Genomic DNA, 10,938 nt, shown 5'->3' with positions numbered 1-10,938 from the left:
TGACAGACCCTTTAAAATTAGGCCAGTGATTGACAACTACAATTCCAAATTTGATCAAGTATATACCCCCAAAAAATGCCTCAGTGGATGAATCATTGGTCCACTTCAAAGGACGATTACATTTCTGCCAGTACCTGCCCAATAAAAGGGCTAGGTATGGCGTGAAGTTGTATAAGGCTTGTGAATGTGTATCCGGGTGTACTATGCACTTTCGTATTTACGAGGGGAAAAAAAAAAAAAATTCAAAAATTGAGCCACCCGATTGTCCCTTGGTTCTGAGTACAAGTGGGAAAATAGTATGGCATTTAGTCCACCCCCTGCTGGACCACAGATGCCATCTATATTTGGAAAACTTTTACAATAGTGTCCCTCTCCTGAAGTGCCTTGCTGCCAGAGGCATAGGCACATGTGGCACAATTAGACAAAATAAAAAAAAAGGCTCCCTAAATCCTTTATAGGCCAAACAAACAGTGCATCACGGGGAAAGCAGGGCTGTTTGCTCAGAAAATTTGATGTTGCTAAAATACAAGGACAAGCGGGATGTTCTTTTGTTAACTACCATCCATGCAAATCAGTCCACCCCAGTCCGAGGAACCACAGAGCAGAACACCAAGCCTTTTTGTATCGAGGATTACAACCAGTTCATGGGCGGAGTGAATCTTTCAGACCAGGTACTACAGCTCTACAGTGCCTTAAGAAAATCTAAGGTGTGGTACAAATAATTAGCTCTGTACCTAACCCAAGTGTCACTATATAATGCCTTTTTTATCCATAGAACAGCTGGTCATTGAGGGACCTTCTTGGAATTTCAATAAAAAATAACTAAAAAAAAAAATAGATTTTTGGCGTTCAGGAAGGAGAGGGCAGTATTTCAGTCAGCAGTGCTTCTGGGGTCTCAAGAATAATACATGGGCAGCATTTCCCTGGAGTACTCCCAAAAAAGGTGTAGAGTTTGCTCAGTTTAAGGGGTTTGGAGAGACACCACTCACTACTGTCAGACCTGCCCCTCTAAACTGTGCCTCTGCATTGAAGAGTGCTTTCAAATTTATCACACCTACACTGATATCCATTAAGTTCATTTCATTAATTTCTTAATTAATCCATGGGAAGACATTTTCAGTTTAGCGTTTTTCCATTTGGCAATCCAATGATGGCTCCCCCTCCCAAAAAAAAAAAAGTTTATAAAAACCTTTAAAATTCCCATTATACTCCTAGATGAATACATTGAAGGGTGTCATTTTATTAAATGGGGCATTTCTTCAATTTCCTTTTATGTTCTGGCACCCCTAGAGCCTCGTTTTTGTGGTTTTTACTGTCACTGTGTCTTCAAATGCGACATGGTCCCTGAAAATTATTCCAGCAAAATCTGCCCTCCAAAAGCCATATGGTGTTCCTCCCATTCAGAGCCCTGCTGTGCGCCCATAAAGCAGACTACAAGCAAATATGGGGTGTTTCCTGAATGGAGAGAAAATAGGGAACATATACTGGGGAGCATTTTCTCCTTTAACACCTTGTGGAAAAAAATTGGGGTCTGCTAGTAATAAATTTTTTCACAAATGTGTGCTTTGAAATCCAAACAAGTGTTTCTGCCTTCTGTGAGACACCTGTATGCTGAAAAGTACCCTTTTCACCACTTAAAATGTTTGTACGGGGGTGCTCTTTCCAAAATGGGGTCACTTCTTGAGATTTTTAATTTCTGGGGAGCTCAGGATTTTTTTTTTTTTATGTGACATGGCACCTAAAATCCATGTCTGCCAATTCAGACCAGCCAAGTTCACATTTAGCTATTTGCCTGCTGTGCTCCCATACAGCAGACTACAAGCACATATGGGGTGTTTCCTGAATGGGGAGAAAATGGGGAACACATACTGGGGTGCATTTTCTCCTTTAACACATTGTGGAAAAAAATTGGGGTCTGCTAGTAATTCTTTTTTCACAAATGTGTGCTTTGAAATCCTTTAACAAGTGTTTCTGCCTTCTGTGAGACACCTGTTTGCTTAAAAGTACCCTTTCCACCACTTAAAATGTTCTTACGGGGGTGCTCTTTCCAAAATGGGGTCACTTCTTGGGGTTTTTAATTTCTGGGGATCTCAGGAATCTTTTAAATGCGACATGGCACCTAAAATCAATGTCTGCCAATTCAGGTCAGCAAAATCATATTTTGCAGTTTGATTCTAGAGTCCTGCTGTGCGCCCATACATCATTTTTTGAGCACATATGGGGTGTTGCCATATCCGGGGGGGGGGGGGGGGAATGGGAAACAAAATGTGGGGTGCATTTTGTCCTGTTACCCTTTGAGAAAGTGAAAAATGTGGGTGTAAAGCAACTTTCTCTGGAAGAAATTGTAATTTTTACTTTTCACAGCCAAGTGTTTCCTAATTCTGTGAAACGCATGATGGGTCAAAGTGCTCACTACACACCTTGAAATATTCCTTGAGGGGTGTAGTTTCCGAAATGGGGTCACTTTTTGGGGGTTTCCACTGTAGGGCCACCTCACGGTGTCTTCATATGCGACATAGCTGGAATGGTAATTGGAAGCTAAATCCGCTCTCCAAAAGCCATATGGTGGTCCTTCCACTCTGAAGCCTGCTGTGTGCCCATACATCATTTTTTGAGCACAAATGGGATGAAGCCGTATTCGGGGGGAAATGGAGAACAAAATGTGGGGTGCATTTTGTCCTGTTACCCTTTGGGAAAGTGAAAAATGTAGGTGTAAAGCACCTTTTTTAGTGAAAAAAATTTAATTTCTCATTTTCACTGCCAAGTATTTCCTAATTCTACATGGGAGATGTAGGAGCAGAGAGCAGCAGGCACAATAACTTCACACATAAGGAAAAACAAGCCAAAAGTATGGTGTTCAGTTTTGGTGCCTGTTCACACCACACAAAGTCCAAAGTGCAAAAAACCTTCACCTGGTCAGCAGTTTCCACTCGCAGTCCACAGCAGGCTTTAGAGTCCCCAGCATGCGGCTCTCAAGACACAGACTCCACAGCTTCTCTGACATGGAGGATAATCCACCACAGCTGAACATGCTGGCTGGGTTTTTATATCCCAGCCCAAAACCCGGCCTGGAACCATGGGGAACAGCCACCCACCCTGCTATTTGGCTGCTCCCAATAAGAACCGGCCCGGATTGGCTTTACAGCCATACTAACAGCTGAAGTGTCAGACTGCAACTGCAAAACTGACACTTAAGGGAAAAATCCAGTTCTTACCTCACCGAGGCCAGGAACCTCGGTGACACGTATCTTCCGTCAATGACGGCCCCTTGTTCCTTCTTACATACCTCCCCCTTTGTTCAACCCTGAGGGGGGTGAACACTTGCCAGACAGTGGACCCGGGACAGGGCATCCACGTTTCCCTGTAACCTGCCTGCACTGTGTTCCACGGAAAACTTAAAGTTTTGCAAAGATACGAACCATCTGGTGACCCGAGCATTCCTCTCTTTGGCCTGGCTCATCCACTTGAGAGGGGAGTGGTCAGTCACTAGACGGAACTTTCTCCCCAAAAGATAATAGCGGAGAGACTCGAGTGCCCACTTGATGGCCAGGCACTCTGTCTCCACTATACTGTACCTAGTCTCGGCTGGGGTGAGGTTCCGGCTGAGGAAGACAACGGGATGCTCCTCCCCGTTAACATCTTAAGACAGTATAGCCCAGAGACCTACCTCGGAGGCATTGGTCTGCACTATAAACTCCCTTTTGAAGTCGGGCGTCACCAAAACCGGGGACCCACACAGGGCCGACTTCAAAGCGGAGAAAGCCTTTTCCGCCTGCTCATTCCAATGGACAGTCACTGACTTGTGTCCCTTCAAAAGGCCTGTCAATGGTGCGGCGACTGTAGCAAAATTGGGGACAAACCTCATAGTACCCCACCATACCCAGGAACGACTTTACTTGTCGAGTAGTGACAGGTCGGGGGCCAATTCCTAATTGCCTCAATTTTGTTCACCTGAGGTTTGATCATTCCACGCCCAATTACATACCCCAGGTACTTGGTCTCTTCTAACCCTATTGCGCACTTTCTTGGGTTAGCGGTTAAGCCAGCCTTCCTAAGGGAGTCCACTACAGCCTGTACTTTAGGTAGGTGACTTTCTCAGTCGGTGCTATGGACAACGATATCGTTCCAGGTACGCCAAAGCGTATCGACGATGTGGACGGAGTACAGTATCTATTAGCCTTTGAAACGTGGCGGGAGCGCTATGTAGACCAAAGGTTAATACCTTGAACTGATACAGCCCCTCTGGCGTGATGAAAGCTGTTTTTTCTTTGGCAGTCTCAGTCAAGGGTACCTGCCAGTACCCTTTGGTGAGGTCCAACACAGAAAAATACCGCTCTTGGCCAAACTTTTCAATAAGCTCATCCACTCGGGGCATGGGATACGCGTCAAACTTGGACACCTCATTAAGTTTGCGGAAGTCATTACAGAACCGCAATGTCCCATCTGGCTTGGGTATTAATACTATCGGACTGGCCCACTCACTTTTTGACTCCTTGATGACACCCAGCTGGAGCATTAGCTACACTTCCTCCGTGATGGCTTGTTGCCGAGCCTCGGGTATCCGGTACGGTTTTAACCGGACTTTCGCCTGAGGTTCAGTGATAATTTCATGTCGGATTACGGACGTGCGTCCAGGGAGGTCTGAGAACACATCCGTGTTCCGACTAATGAACTCCCTAGCTTCCTGAGCCTGTTTAGAGGAGAGGCTGTCAGCAATTTTCACTGTGGCAGCCGCTTCCCCTGCTTCAGACATAGGGGCCGAAACCGCTTCCCCTAGGAACCCTGGTCGTAGGCTGTCTTCCGTACAGGTTTACCTTTCCTTCCATGGCTTGAGCAGATTCACATGGTACACCTGCTGCATGTTTCACCTCCCTGGCTGGTGTACTTTGTAATCTACCTCTCCAATTTTTTCAAGTACGTCGTAGCGCCCCTGCCACCTAGCTAGGAACTTACTGTCTACAGTTGGTACCAGAAACAACACCCGATCACCCGGGTTAAAGTTTCGGACCAGAGCCTGCCGATTATAGACCCTACTCTGGGCTCGCTGCCTCCATATGCTCCCTAACCAGAGGTAACACTGTTTCCATCCATCCCTGCATTTGGGCGACGTACTCAACACTTTTGTGCGGTGTGGTTTGTTGTTCCCACGCCTCTTTGGCGACATCCAACAAACCGCAAGGGTGTCTGCCGTATAGCAGTTTGAAGGGCGAGAACCCGGTAGAGGCCTGGGGCACTTCTCGCACTGCGAACATGAGATAGGGCAGAAGAAGGTCCCAGTCCCTCCCACCCTTAGACACCACTCTTTAACATATTTTTTAACATCTGGTTAAACCTCTCTACCTGGTCATCCATTTGCGGATGATACAGGGATGTCCGTAACTGTTTTATGTGGAGCAACTTACAGAGTTCCCTCATGACCTTGGACATAAATGGGATCCCTTGGTCAGTTAGAACCTCCTTAGGCAGACCCACTCGAGAAAACATCTCCATTAACTCCTTAGCTATGAGTTTGGCTGACGTATGACGCAGTGGCACCGCCTCCGGGTACCACGTGGCGTAGTCGAGGATGACCAGGATGTGCTGGTGCCCTCTAGCTGACTTCGGTACTGCGCCTATGAGATCCATAGCGATCCGCTCGAATGGAACCTCAATAATCGGGAGAGGGACCAGAGGACTATGGAAATGTGGCTGGGGGCTGGTTATCTGGCAGGTTGGGCAAGACTTGCAATACTCTTCTACCTCTCTGAACACACTGGGCCAGTAGAACCACTGTAGAATCCGATCCTGCATTTTCTGCTGGCCCAGGTGTCCCCCAAGAACATGTTGGTGGGCTAAATCCAACATGAGCTTGCGATACGCCTTGGGCACCACTAGCTGTTCAATATGCTCACCCCGTAGTCGGGTCCTGGTGCTGTGCTGTACCAAAATTATCTCCGGAGAAGTTGAGGTCTGTCAACTCTAGACCCGGCGGCAAGTCCTCCACATCTCCTACCATCACACTTAGAGGGGTTGTCTCCCCCTCCTCCACCGAAGTGGCGGTCACCCCTACCGCTGGCCCTTCTGACTCAGGTTCCCAGGGTTCTTTTTCTCCCCCCTGAGCCGGGCCACTCTGCTAGGGTTACGTCTGTCTCATGTGTATTGGTGACTCTCGCCTCAGGCCACAGTGACGGGAAATATCTCCCAATTATTAATTGATAATGTAGCCCTGTGGCGACGGCCATCTCATGAGTCCACCTACCGGCCACCGTGGATAGACAGACCAATGCGGTGGGATAGTCCTTTAACTCCTTAAGGACACAGCCATATTTCACCTTAAGGACCAGGCCATTTTTTGCAAATCTGACCAGTGTCATTTTAACTTTAAAACGCTTTGACTTATCCAGGCCATTCTAAGATAGTTTTTTCGTCACACATTGTACTTCATGACACTGGTAAAATGAAGTCCAAAAAATGAATTTTTAATTTATAAAAAAAATACCAAATTTACCAAAATTTTTGAAACATTTGCAATTTTCCAAGTTTCAATTTCTCTACTTCTATAATACATAGTAATCAGGGGCGGACTGACCAGTCGGGCACTTCGGACATGGTCCGAGGGCCCGGCCGGGATGAAGGCCCGCCGCAGAATAACATTATGTGTTAATGTTATGCTGGCCTGGTAATGGCCCCGGGGCCCAGTGCAGTCACTGTATTCTATTACACCGGGCCCCGCTCACTGTAATTCATATGTGAACAACTTGAAATCCTCTGCGATCCTCTCCCTCTGAGCTCTCTGTACTCACAAACTCAGTAGCAGGCCGGGCGGCAGCGCAACTCTTCCTGTGTACCGCCCGGTATGCCCATATATGGAGTCAGTGCTTGTGTATTCTAATTTAGCTTGTATTTCAGAAAAGTTTCTGCTGGGATTCGAACCCACGACCTTCTGCATCAGAGGCAAAGCACCTAAACACACCGCCTTGACACTGAGACGCATTGACACTGACTGAAAAAATATGAGACTTCTACTGTTATAGCTGGCTAAGTGTACATCTATACACATGACTGCTGCCCTAACACACCCAGCACTGCTATATCTCTATATGACAGCTGTCCCAGCACACTCAGCTCTGCTATATCTCTATATATGACAGCTGCCCCAGCAAACCCAGCTCTGCTACATCTATACACATGACAGCTGCCCAAACACACCCAGCTCTGCTACATCTATACACATGACAGCTGCCCCAGCACACTCAGCTCTGCTATATCTCTATATATCTACTGTATAGCAATACTTAGAGATATATAGATGTAGCAGTGCTGGGTGTGCTGGGGCAGCTATCATATATAGAGATATAGCAGAGCTGAGTGTGCTGGGACAGCGGTCATATAGAGATATAGCAGTGCTGGGTGTGTTTGGGCAGCTGTCATGTGTATAGATGTAGCAGAGCTGGGTGTGCTGGGGCAGCTGTCATATATAGAGCTATAGTAGAGCCGAGTGTGCTGGTGCAGCTGTCATGTGTATTATATGTAGCAGAGCTGGGTGTGCTGGGGCAGCTATCATATATAGAGATATAGGAGAGCTTAGTGTGCTGGGACAGCTGTCATATAGAGATATAGCAGTGCTGGGTGTGTTTGGGCAGCTGTCATGTGTATAGATGTAGCAGAGCTGGGTGTGCTGGGGCAGCTGTCATATATAGAGATATAGTAGAGCTGAGTGTGCTGGGACAGCTGTCATATAGAGATATAGCAGTGCTGGGTGTGTTAGGGCACAGTCATGTGTATAGATGTACACTTAGCCAGCTATAACAGAAGGTCGTGGGTTCGAATCCCAGCAGAATCTTTTCTGAAATACAAGCACTGACTCCATATATGGACATACAGGACGGGACACAGGAAGAGGCTGCATCGCATCGCTGACATGGAGGTAAGTATAAGTGGTTTGTTTTTTTGTTTTGTTTTTTAATACCCGACTGTTACTGCCATGGGGGGAGCGGGAGGCACCTGATACTGGCACATGGGGGGGGGGGGTTGGCACCTGATACTAGCACATGGGGGGAGGGGGGTTGGGTTGGCACCTGATACTGGCACATGGGGAGGGGGGTTGGCACTAGGATACTGGCACATGGGGGAAGGAGAGAGGCACCTGATACTGGCACATGGAGGGGGGTTGGCACCTGATACTGGCACATGGGGAGGGGGGGTTGGCACTAGGATACTGGCACATGGGGGGGGAAGGAGAGAGGCACCTGATACTGGCACATGGGGGTGGGGTGGGGGGTTGGCACCTGATACTGGCACATGGGGGGGCTTGGCACTATGATACTGGCACATGGGGGGGAAGGAGAGAGGCACTTGATACTGGCACATGATGGGGGGGCATCTATGGGGACACTTACTGGCACATTATTGGGGGGCATTATGGGGGACACTAGGCCGGTAGCCTATCAGAGGCCGGACACTGAGGGCATCTACTGGGGCACTATATATGGGGCATTTTATACTGGTACATTATGGGGGGCACTAGCAGGAAGGGGGGAGAGGAGCACTATGGGGGAATTTACTGGGGGCACTATATAGGGGTATTTTATACCGGGACATTATGGAGGCACTATGGGGACATTAGCTCAACTGGGGGCATTACAAGGGGGTATTTTTTGCACTGTCACATTAAGAGGAGAATTATTTCTACTGGGGGGGGCATTATGGTGGGCTTTATTACTCCCCCATGGTATGACCCCCTAGTAGCAGCACCAGCCTCACCCTGCTCTGCGACCCCACTGCCCCTTCTCCAAATCCTTATTATGAAATCTTTCTCATTAGGATGAAACACAACATCAGCTCCGCCGAGCCCCCGGCCAAAGTATGGAAGTGGCGTCCGAGATCCCCAAGGTCCAAGCCAAGTAACTGTAAGTTTTCATATGAAATATGTTTATGTTATACGCATATAGCCTACACTGTGCCACACAATATACAGTATACCGTTACACAATATACAGTATACCTCTACACTGTGCCCCACAATATACAGTATACCTCTACACTGTGCCCCACAATATACCTCTACACTGTGCCCCACAATATACAGTATACCGCTACACTGTGCCCCACAATATACAGTATACCGCTACACTGTGCCCCACAATATACAGTATACCTCTACACTGTGCCCCACAATATACAGTATACCGCTACACTGTGCCCCACAATATACCGCTACACTGTGCCCCACAATAGACAGTATACCTCTACACTGTGCCCCACAATATACAGTATACCTCTACACTGTGTAGTCTGTTCTATAAGCACCATTGTTTTGTGGTGGTGGACAGAAAATAATCTGGAAGTGCCCCTCCCGAGACCAGGCTCTGTCTGCTAGGGGGGGTCTGCTGAGCTAACAGATGCCCCCTATGGCAGCAGCACCACCATAGCCCCCATATATGGCTAAAAAATTATTGCTTCGGGGAAGGCCGGGGGGTAGTGACACCATTTTCTACCGCACCGGGTGACACCAGCCCTAGCAATGCCACTGGCTCCGCCTGCTTCATTCATAAAGTGGGAGGAGCAGGCACGTGACATCAGTGAGTTGCGCTGCCGCCCGGCCTGCTACTGAGTTTGTGAGTACAGAGAGGGAGAGGATCGCAGAGGATTTCAAGTTGTTCACATATGAATATTAGTATTACAGTGAGCGGGGCCCGGTGTAATAGAATACAGTGACTGCACCGGGCCCCACTGCCATTACAACACTAGATGCCGGCCTCCAGACCCTGTATTGGGGATCATTCACTCACAGGGACACTGTTATGGGGGGGGGGGGGGATCTGTGGATGACACATATATAGCATAAGGTGCTATATATGTGTCACCCACAGATCCCCCCCCACAACAGTGCCACCCACAACAGTGCCACCCACAGAGCCCCCATAACACCTTTTGGTTCAAAATATTTTTTAATTTGGCTATTCCCCACCCCTCTTGTAATTGTTCCGCTACTTGTGGGCTGCGCGGGAATGAGTTCAGTCACTTCGGTGGGCAATCCCGTCCTGCAGCGCGTAATCCCACAAGACCCGCCGCTGTAGGTCACGGGTCTTGCGGGATCACGCGCCACAGGATGGGATTGCGCACCGAAGTGACTGAACTCATGCCCATGTAGCAGATCAGTGGAACAAGTACAAGGTGGGTGGGGGGATGATCTGTGGGGTTGCCCAGACGGCTAGGCCCTTCTCAGTAGTTATTAACCCCTTTCAGCAGTCCCCCATTCACTGAAGGGGGGACTGCTGAAAGGGATTAATAACTACTGTGAAGGGCCTCCCCCCCTTTCACAGTAGTTATGCCCAGATACGTGCCCCCTTCACAGTAGTTATGCCCACACTGCTTCTAACAGAGGCTCACTAATGGACGCTGAGATTAGATCACCCCATACGAAAGCATTGAATCAATGCTTTCCTATGGCAAAAAATCTGACCCTGGAGGTCATCATGCAGAGTGTGAGGACGTCCAGCGTCAGATACCAGACCAAAGGTCTGTTTTACTCCAGGAAGCCCTCAGGTGGCTGGCAGCCACTAGAGGCTGACTTATTGCTGGAACGTAAACAATGCAGTTTCTCTAGAACATTGCAGCTCGATTTGCAAAAGGGACACTGTACCCAGAGCACTTCAATGAGCTGAAGTGGTCTGGGTGCCTTTTGTGTCACTTTAACTTTGAAATCTTATTAAAGATTGTGTAGGGTGTGGCAGGAGGCGGGACAAGGGTGGGGCTTGCAGCAGAACATGGGTGGGGCCTGTAAGGGGGCCCTTGATTTATTTTGCCCGGGGGCCCTGAGGGTTCTCAGTCCGCCCCTGATAGTAATACCTCCAAAAATAGTTATTACTTTACATTCCCCATATGTCTACTACATGGTTGGATCATTTTGGGAATGACATTTTAGTTTTCGGGGACGTTACAGGGCTTAGAAGTTTA

Source organism: Bufo bufo, chromosome 5 (genome assembly GCF_905171765.1).
Source record: "Bufo bufo chromosome 5, aBufBuf1.1, whole genome shotgun sequence".
NCBI lineage: Eukaryota > Metazoa > Chordata > Amphibia > Anura > Bufonidae > Bufo > Bufo bufo.
Note: the sequence above shows the minus strand (reverse complement) of the source record.